This window comes from Diuraphis noxia, unplaced genomic scaffold (genome assembly GCF_037042655.1).
Source record: "Diuraphis noxia isolate RWA-SAM2 unplaced genomic scaffold, SU_Dnox_SAM2 contig0002, whole genome shotgun sequence".
Classification (NCBI taxonomy): Eukaryota; Metazoa; Arthropoda; class Insecta; order Hemiptera; family Aphididae; genus Diuraphis; species Diuraphis noxia.
In genome coordinates this window covers 64,395,181-64,406,107 of record NW_028301712.1, presented here as the reverse complement: position 1 = coordinate 64,406,107, position 10,927 = coordinate 64,395,181, and positions in this window count along the sequence as shown.

The following is a 10,927-nucleotide window of genomic DNA, read 5'->3' as shown; positions in this document are numbered from 1 at the left end:
GTGAATGCTTATTATTTTATTTTTATTGACCAATTTTAAAATATAAATACATATTACCATAATTATCATGGCAAACAGACATTTCGCCCCTGTAAAAAAAAACCCGTCCACGGACGTTTTGTCCCTGGCAATTTTTAAGATAGGACGTTTCATCCCGGAGAGTTATAAGATATAGGACATTTGGTCCCCGGCATATTTTGATTAAAGGACATTCAGTTAATTAAAAAATATTGTAAGAATTAAACATCCTAATTTATATATATTTATTGAATCAATACAGATGTGCAATGCGTCTGCAACGACTGCATTGGTACAAAAACAAAATGAAATAATAAATGCACCGAAAATACTTGGTTTTAAGGAAAAGAAATTACAGTCATTTTGTACAACATGCTATGATAACGATAATGACATTTTATATTATTTAAAAAAAATAAGTCGGCTGACCTAAAAATTTATTAATTTTTACGAAATTTAATATGACTTAATATAATTGTGATTTATTTAAATTTTGACTATTTGTATAATTATTAATTATATTGTGGGAATATTGATTATGTATTTGTAATTTTGTAATATTGTCATTCAAAAATTAAATTGGTCATTTAAAATTAAAGTACTTATCAAAATATGCCGGGGACCTAACGTCCTATGTCTAATAAAGTAATAACTCTCCGGGACGAAACGTCCTATCTTAAAAATTGCTGGAGACGAAACGTCCGGGAACTGGTTTTTTTGGCGTGGGCGAAACGTCCATGATTTAATTATCATTTATCACCTATACAATCTTGGGCTATTGTGGTATTATGTTACTATCAACCATGACTTAATAGATATCATTATATTCAAGATATCTTAAATCGAGTTGTCCTCCACCAACAAGTTCAATCTAGTTTCAGTTGTTTTCAGTATATTTACAAAACGAGGTTCACCAATGCCGGTTTGACCAGACCATTTTTTAAGGATGTGTTTTATGTACAAATGGAGTAAGATTTTGCTAACTTTGTGTCCAGGAGAATAGATAGCAATAATTACCTATTTTTTTCTGATCACCTTTGACGTAAATGTATTGGAACTTTAATGAATTCAATGTTCTATCTATTTCTTCATACTCAATATCGCCGTATTCTATAGAGTATAGATAGTTGATGAAAACTACGTTCTAACCACTTATTAGTTTTTCGACTCAGGTTGCCCTGCAGTGATTTTGAATGTTTAAAAATCCAGTGTTGAGTCGCCCGTGTTTCTGTGTCTATAATAAATATTTCTCAAATCATGTATTTATTGCCCATTCCCAAGAACGCATTGAATGTCCAAGATGGCTGAAAACATTAGCTTGTCTTTATAATAAGTTTCTTTAGTATTAAGACGACTTAGTATAGCAGGTATTATGTTTTTCAACTCTTCTGTATTTTCTTTGATATATTGTATCGATGTTTCAATTTTTTCAAATAATCCGTCAATATAAGTTGAAGCGTTTAAGTTTGTTCACTTTGTAATTTAATGGAATTCTGATTTTTTTCAAGTAAATGTTGAAATTTATTTATGGAATTCTGATTATCTTCGGTTAAATGTTCAAATTTATCCATTTTATTCGAATACGATTTGATCGATTGTTCGGGATTTGAAATAGTTTTTTTTTTGTTTCACCAGACTGAGAACTACCGAATACCTTCGTGTCTATAGCTCGACAGAAGTTATTTTCTAATATCACCTATATTTATCCAGCTATTGTGTGTATTATCGAACCCGAGCCATTTCACAAACATTTGGTTCCCCTTCTTACGTATAATTTTCTTTATTCAATATTATGTCATTCGGATAATTTGTTTTCATTATTTATTCTGAATAAAAACAACCAGGTTTGACGGTTTTCCGGTATAATCTTGCAATATTGATATGTGGTGGGTAACGTATTGTTTATTTTTAGAATTTTGAAATTTCTGTTGACCTGCAGCGGCAAATAACCTTTTGTAAATACACTTTTATATGATGTATACCAATACGAACGTTGTCACCAACGTTAAATTTAATTTTTCTAAGTTATTAATATACTAATATTATTAGTAGTTATTAGGTACTACCTAATTACAAATTACCAATTATAGGTATATAGCTATATGTAAAACGTCACTCGCTCAAAGGTACCATTGTTTCATCATTGGCACTTTGGTAGATAATTTTCTTCACTGGATAATATACCTTTCGTTAATTGTATATAGTATGTACTAATATACTATACACGAATAATCAATAAATCCATCGGTTCAAATTGTACAATAATTAAAAAGCTGGTTAGTGGATGTCACTTTGCAGTATATGCAGTAGTTTACAAGTGGGTTACTGTAATGGGTAGTATTACATTTGAATTCAATAATATAATTTCATTGTAATTTGTAAACAAAAAACGATTCTGAGCGTAAACGGTTTGTCAGTCCAAGATATTTTATACTATATTAATTTTATTATTTTTTCAAAAAAAAAAAAAAAATGTAGATAAGTACCTGCAAAATAAATTCCAAATTAATTAAATCAGATTCATTGTGTACTCGATTCACTCGGTCATTACTCATTAATGACATTAATTACTAAAATTAGAATATAAAGTTAACTCTAGAAATTTCAAGTAGGTATTCACGAATAATATTTTTAAATTACGACAATATAACTAAAATTGTTATTCTTGGTTATTTAATATGTATAATTTCATCCAAATTTGAACTTAAAATAACTATTAAAAAATGTGTGTGCATAGTTTTTAGATTTTTTTTTGTTACAGAGCTAACTACTACTTACGTGGAACTTTGTTTTAAATTTTCAATCTTTAGCTATAAAAGTTAAACGTTTTATACATTTTTAACAATTAAATTATTTTTTATTTTTTTATTAAATACATTCTGTCAAAATTTGAACTTTAAACAGTTATAAAAAAAAACGTGCCCATGTATTTTTAATATTTTTCAACTTCTATTACATAAACTTATGGGGAACTTTGTATTAAATTTTCAAGTTTTTTGACCCACAATTAATACAATTTTATCGACATTTATAGAATAAAAAACGGAAAAACGAAAATTTAAAATGTCTATAAATAACTTAAAAAGATTTTAAATATTTTGAGAATTTTATCAAGTATAGAACATACCAGTATAATTCAGTAAAAATTTCAAATGTCTACGGTAATTTGTTTTAGAGTTACACCAACATCTAAAATTGATTTCCTTAAAAATTGATTTTGCGTCAAAATTCCCCTTTCTTCTTAATTTTTTTTTTTTGTTAACAAAATTTGATATCCCCAATGCACCAACTAGATTCACTTTCCAACCGGAAAAGCTACTGAAGTACACAGATACAAAAAAAAGCAACACATAATTGTAAAATCAATACATTCGCTCCGCTCATAATCTAATATTAAAATATGTTGTTTACCTATTATATTATATTATATTATATTTATAATATAATCATATGATTTTTTTCGTTTTCCAACTATAGTTTCACAGCTTATAAGAAAACAATTTAAATTACATTAGTTGGTCACTTTTAAGCTGTTACCGGTATTTTTCCCGAATCAAAATTCCCGAATGAACTTTTTTCCGAATGGTATTTTGCCCGAAAATCCGAAACCTTTTTACCCGAACACTTTTTACCCGAATCGAATAATATTATAATTTATAATTTATATAATAAGTACGTATAAAGCGGCCAATTGTCTATATGTTGTATAATAAAAATAAATACATATAAAAAAAAAAAGTAATAATAATAATTTAAGACATAATAAATGCTATAGTGTGATAAATAAATATTTAAAAATCGATCATTTATAATAAGTAAGTATAAAGCGGCCAATCGCCTATGTTGTATAATAAAAATAAATACATATAAAAAATGAAATAAACAATATAATATTTATTACTTACAAAACAATATTATGCGCGATCGCCCTAAAAAATTGTAGCTCCTGGTATCCTGTTATCAGTGTAAAATTCAAATCAGTTGAATGTCATGTAACAGCGGTGAAGTGCAATAAAAGCTAGATAGACCTGTACTTTTTCATAAATATTATCTTTATCGCCACATACGTCGCCCGCGGCCGCGACAATATGCTATTAATTAGATTTTGAAATTTTTTATTTCGGGAACAATATAACCGTCGGGAAAAACGCGTTCGGGAAAAAAGATTTCGGGTTTTTGGATTTTCGGGCAAAATACCATTCGGGAAAAAGTTCATTCGGGAATTTCAATTCGGGAAAAACGGCGGGTACCCTTTTAAGCCATTGGCTGTATGAAACTGTGGAAGTGAACGTTCATAATTGAATTGAATTAATAAAATTAGGTTGTACAATGCGAAAAAATAGTATTAACAATATATATTAACAATGGTATGAATTGATATATGATAATAGCCAATAGGTATTGGGTTTGAAAATTTTATAGAATTTAATGTACAAGATAAATGAGAAACAGAATAATATACAACATAATATTGCTGATTATCTAAGCACATTATACCAGTGGCGCCGAACCTTAAATATAAGTATGTAAGTATGTTTACTATACTGTTACTATTTAGGTCAGGGTCATGGGATCTGATCGTTTTGTTTTAAATGTGGACGGTGACCGAATGCCTATATGATTTTTATCCATAGTATATAAAAGAGATACATTAATACTTATTTATGTAGTTTAGACTTTAAACAAAATGTATATTTATATAATTATTAACATATTATACATAGCTCCATACATATTTCGTATACTGTTCAAATTAAATTACGTGTGATAAAGATTAATGTATTATGATTGCGTACCAAATTTATTGTATTACATTATAAATATTTTTTTGGAAGTTAAACAGATGAAACTTATAAAAATTGTTTTTCTATACGAATTAAAAATATAGACTTGTGGTCAAATGAGGGGCTTGGGGCTGTTGTATTTTTATTTGGCCCGAGTTCATACAATAAAATTTAATTCAGTCATTACTTTATACTTTTTAGTTTTTAATAGTTATTAGCAAAAAGTTATTGTAGAAAAGTATTATTATTTTTAGAATTCCACCATTGAAAATTTCTGAGCACGCCACTGTAATCTAGAATCATACATATACATTCAGATACATTGTTGAACTAATGTGAAATATGCCGAGACTAGTCGGCCGGTTTATTAGATAAAGATTGTATACCTATATCTTTTACCTGTTAGTGGTTCAGAAAAAAAAATTATATGGCATACGAAATTAAAGTGAAGTTTAAAGGTGTAAACTGCTTTTTGATGATATATTATTATAAATTTATAAAGTGTTAAGTGTTATTAATTTAAAAGAATATGCCAAATTGTCAAACGACTAATTAAAAGTTAATTATATTATTTCTATTCTAATATTCTTTGTAGGTATATAATATAATTATAAGTGTCTTAAGTCTTAACTCTTGTTTAAACAATCATCTGCGATGTTAAAATTAATAGTTATACAAGTTTACAACACCTATCGCTAAGCCACCGGGCACTGTTTATAGTCTTATACGCTTATCCAGGTTTTGGGATTAAAAATGCGGAGTTTATTTGGAACTTATATTACTTAGGCGACTATAGGTACTTAAGAATTTATACCTACATGATCAGAAGATATAATAAAGTGGTATATAAATCGATAATACTTATTTACAGTGTACGCGCGCGGTTATACCAACATTATATGACTTATCTGAATATTTTTTATCTTGCAGTTCTTCACTGTTTAAATTAAATAAAACGCTGTATACTTTTAAACGTATAAAAGCTATAGATAACAATATTTTTGGTAACCTTTACCATTGAATTATGTATATAGGTCAATCAATATTATTAATATATTTTTATTCATATAAGTATTGGCCGATGTCTCAAACGCGATGGTGCAGCACAGGGGTGGATCCAGACCAATATAACAAGGTGAGAGGAGCGATTTTTAATGAGGACACATGATATAGCTAAACATAAAATTAAAATTATTAATTTTGATATTGTCTTTTTTTAAGTATGTATTTAGGTACATGTTGTTTTGGTATATATGTTATTTTATAGGTAATAGTTCATAATTTAAAATCTAATTTCTTCAACGATTTTTGTACAATATTAATTTCTACATATTTGTGTGCTTGTATAACAGCAAGACTATTCTTCTTTCAATCATCCTTATTCTTAGCTGGGTCTTAAGACGACGGGAAAAGACTTGTACTCTATAAAAGCAATGCTTGCTGACAAAGAAGATCATATTTTCAAAAAAACTAAAATACATGGATATAATATCACTTCACCATATTTGAGCGTATAACAATTGCTGTGTCCAGAAATTTACTTGACTTAATTTCATTATTGTTTATCTAAAACTTATACCATAATTGAGTTTCTCTTTAATTCAACTTCAATTATGTCTTTGGAAAGGGATAAATCTTTGTATGAAAGATTCCAAAATTATTTGACAGTTAATTTTTTCATTTTATTTGCAATAACACTTTTTTCCGAAAATGCTCGGGTCACGAAATTAGGTAAAGACAAATCAAAATCAAATATTAATAATTTCATCACTAAAACGATTAGTTAAATCACATATACTGCCCGAAAATAGGGTGAAATAATTGGATAATAATCAACTTGATCAATAATATCTGGATTTGATCTCTTTGAAATTTTAGTAGATAGTCGAGGCAAGCATACAGAAATATAAAATTTTTTAAAAGTGTTTCAACACACATCAAATATTTCATATAAATAATCATTACTCTCCTGACGTTTTGGTTTAAATCTTGACAATATATTTTTGTTAATATTAGTTGCAGAAAGTATATCTTCTTGTTTGGACTGTATAATAAGAAAAGTTATAGAAAATATATTAACAACAACATGGAAAGATACTATAAATAGGTAACTTCAGAGATTATTCCAAATGCATTACGAATAATTTAAATACATTTCAACCTTTAATTGAAAGATTATTAAGCACATGATTAAAACATAATTTTACTGCAAAAGACAACATTCAAGTCTTTTTGTAAAGTAGCTAGTAACTTCGTTCTAAACCAGCCAAATAGTAGCACAACTATTAGTTGACATAATTGATAAATGATATACCAACACAAAAATCTATTTTAGCAGTAAATTTTTTTTTTGTGGCCACCAACAAAGCCATTAAAGTCTTCACGAAAACTATTGTCTTTTGGTATACCGTATAACAGTAACAGTCGAGATGTGTGACTCATATCTATTTTTTTATTTTTTATTTTTGAGAACGTAGGGAGGACCGGGGGCTATTTCAAAATAACGCATTTACTATATCCACGATACTACAAGATGCCGCAGGTATTTTTTATACCATTTAAAATCGTGTTCCGTTCGTCGTTTTGATAATTTCTCTACTGCATAAACTGCTCGTCAAATTTCTTGCGTGAAAGACTGAAAGACATATATCAGAAAGTGTATTATAATATGATTTGTACCTGGTCTAAAGTCATTTTTTTCTGTTTGGTGAGGTTTATCTGTAAACACCTATATTGGCTACATTATATAATGATACAATATAGACCTATACTTGGAACCTTGGTATATACTTATCAGGATACATTACTTACATGTACCAATATTATACGCGGTGTACATAATAATGTATATAGTGCAATATTAAAGTACAATACTTGTATACTGTTAATCAATTGCGTACACAACTATACGAATTTACGAATCAAACTATATAATATAAATATGAAATGAAAAACTTTGTACGGTGTAGGTAAATTTTAGAACTGATTGTGGTTTGTGGATCAGGTTTTTGGCAAACATTTAGTCCAATAAAGTTGCGGGGATAAGAGGATAACGATACTAAAGAATACAATAGTTTCGCCATCTTTTCACCAAAAAATATACTAAATGTTGAATATTTTTATATATTAAATGGTTGCTATTGGTTTCAAATCTAAGGTTGTGAATTAATTCATTATTAATTCATTTCGCGTTATTAATAGCCGGGCATTAGACTACGAATTAAACACAAATTTTGAATAATATAATATAGTCAATATAGATATGATGGTATTTTTAACAGGCAACGAAGTACATGGGGATCAGCAAGTATATTATACATATTATGTTTATTATTGTTATTATTAATGATAACAACAAGTAGGTTTAATTGATTCAAGGAAATCTCGACGAATAAACACTATATAGGATGTTTTATGTATTTATAGGTACATGTAAATATGTGTATCATTTTTCTCTTAAGAAAATACACTCATATTTTCTTGTCACACTTCAATTACGTTAGTCAGATAGAATAATAATAAAAGATAGTTATCTACCATCATAAACATTATTTGTATTACTTATTATTATGGAGTGTCTGATAACACATGTTGTCAAAATCTTCCTTTTGACGTAGGTAAACTGTGTTAGAGCACTCCATCAAACGATTTATTTACACATATTATTAATTAATCAATACATTTTGAAGTTGAATTTTTTTTTTGCATAATTATAATATTGCAACAGCATTGTTGTTTTCTGTGTATTTTTCTACAATTTTTCCCTGTTATCTGTTAAGTATACAATATTATGTACTAATAGTTTAACGAATACAAAAAATGTAAGTAAAATAACACGGTTATATTATGTAAAATAAGCGGATACAATATATCAAGAAAATACTTCAAATATATCGTACTGTTAAAGATTTTTAAAATTTAAATAAATAATATCGATATAATATATGCAATAATAATAATATAGTAGGTATGATATGATTCATAAAAAGATTGATATACGCGATGTCTACAGTGGCGGAAGAAAATAGAGGAATATTGATAAAAAAACCAATACGTAAGTAAATTTCTATTGTAGTTACTTATACGAACAGAAAAATAAACAACTTTATAATTGGAAATCTAAGGAATTTGCTCTGCTGTATAGTAGGTGAGGAGTGCACTTGGCCACACTGAGTATAGGTAACTGCTCACAGCTGCAATAAAAAGTTTAATTTGAATCAATTAATTATTAATTATTATATATCGTATACGAACAATGTTTCTAAGTGGTTTGTCCGCTTACTTATATATTTCTGAGAATATGTTATTGCATATTTGTATTTAAATATAGCCAATAAGTAAAAACATTGATTATAGAATAGTCTATTCCATAAACAATTTTAATACGCGCGGCATGTTTAATTTCATTTTAAAAAAATCGCGAATATTATTCAATGAAACCTCCCTTAAAGAACACTTCTAATAGAGGTTGACCCCAAATAGTTTTTTTGGTAAGAAACTACAAAACTTCAGAAACTTCTACTATCTGATCGATCTGCGGACATCTCCAAATAGCGGAAACAATTCCAATGACAGAGTGTTGGATGTTTAAAGATATAAATGTAGTAATAATTTATAATTTAATTTCATGTGACACTACTTATTGTCAATATACCGATGTAGCGTACAAACGGTGTAAATATCTTTAATATTAATCTAAATATTTTGAAAATTTCATTGTGAATAATAAATAATAATATAGAAAAGTTATATAGTCCCTACGAATAAAATTTGTTTAAATATAATACTTGTCGTTATTTATATTATATGTATCCAATGTTATCATAAGTTGAATTTGATATGTCTATTATAAAAAAAATTGTACGGGTATTTTGTGAGTAATTGAAAATTGAATTGGTAAATGTTGCACACTTTTCTGATTTCATGATTTTTGTCGATCCGCTCAGAATCTAAAAGAAGTTGAACACCATAAAATCAAAATCGATCAAGTGTTCGATGAAAATGTTATTTATAATAATGGTAAACTCGTATAAAACACGTATATAATATATACACATGCATATATATTATTTTATATACCTAGTTGTTTATAAGCATGTGTAGTTTTCAAATACTATTTAATACAAATACGACTTTCAAATTACGTCGTTGATTTTTCGGCTAGGTATCACCATAATATGCGTAAATCATGTTATGCTTATGAAAATAATATTATGTACCGCACTACTTCAACGGATAGAATTATACGGCTCTATAAACGTAAGTATATACAGCTCGACGTAATATAAATTTTAATATGCTGTTTCAAATTTGAAGTGCTCATAAAAATATAAGCTCATACATTTTTGAAACAATTAATGTAAAACAAACAGTATATAATATCAAATATTATGTAGGTATTGTAAGTATCGTCGTGATTGGGTAAAATTAATGTGCGTTAGGTTAGGTTAGATTAGGTAAAATTAATGCGCGTCTTTCAAATTTTCACGTGTTAAATTTTTTCAATAATCTCGTTTGATTTGTGTTGTATATAGAAGGTACTATATCCACCATAAACTTCTATGACATAAATCTGAACGTTACGATTTACAATTATTGTAACAGAACAACTTTATAATAGACAGATACCTGTATATTATATAAATAGTTAAACTTAAATTTCTAACGCATATGCTGTCTTCGTCGTGAAAAAAAAACTAAAACATTGAAATTTGAAATGACATATATTGTTATATACAATTTTAATTGTATTATTGAATGTCTTAAGAACCAGGTACAAATTAGTTTTTCGACAGAAATCCGACAGGTATGCTATGCAAGTGCTCAACAACATTTGCATAGACATGTTATAAGAACACAACAATTACGAGTAAAAAATGTCACTCGAGACTCGACAATAATGACGTTTGAGGTACTATTATACATTTGATATTATTTTACTTCGCGGGATAATCTATCGACTGTCGCGTGTATTTTGTACGATCTTATGACGTTCACATAGATATGATTATTAGCAACTACTGACTGTGAAAATCATAAGGACGAGCCAGAGATTAAACTATTAAAGCGTTATCGCAGTCACGATTTGTTCCACTTGTCGTTATAAAAATTAAAAGCGTCGCGTG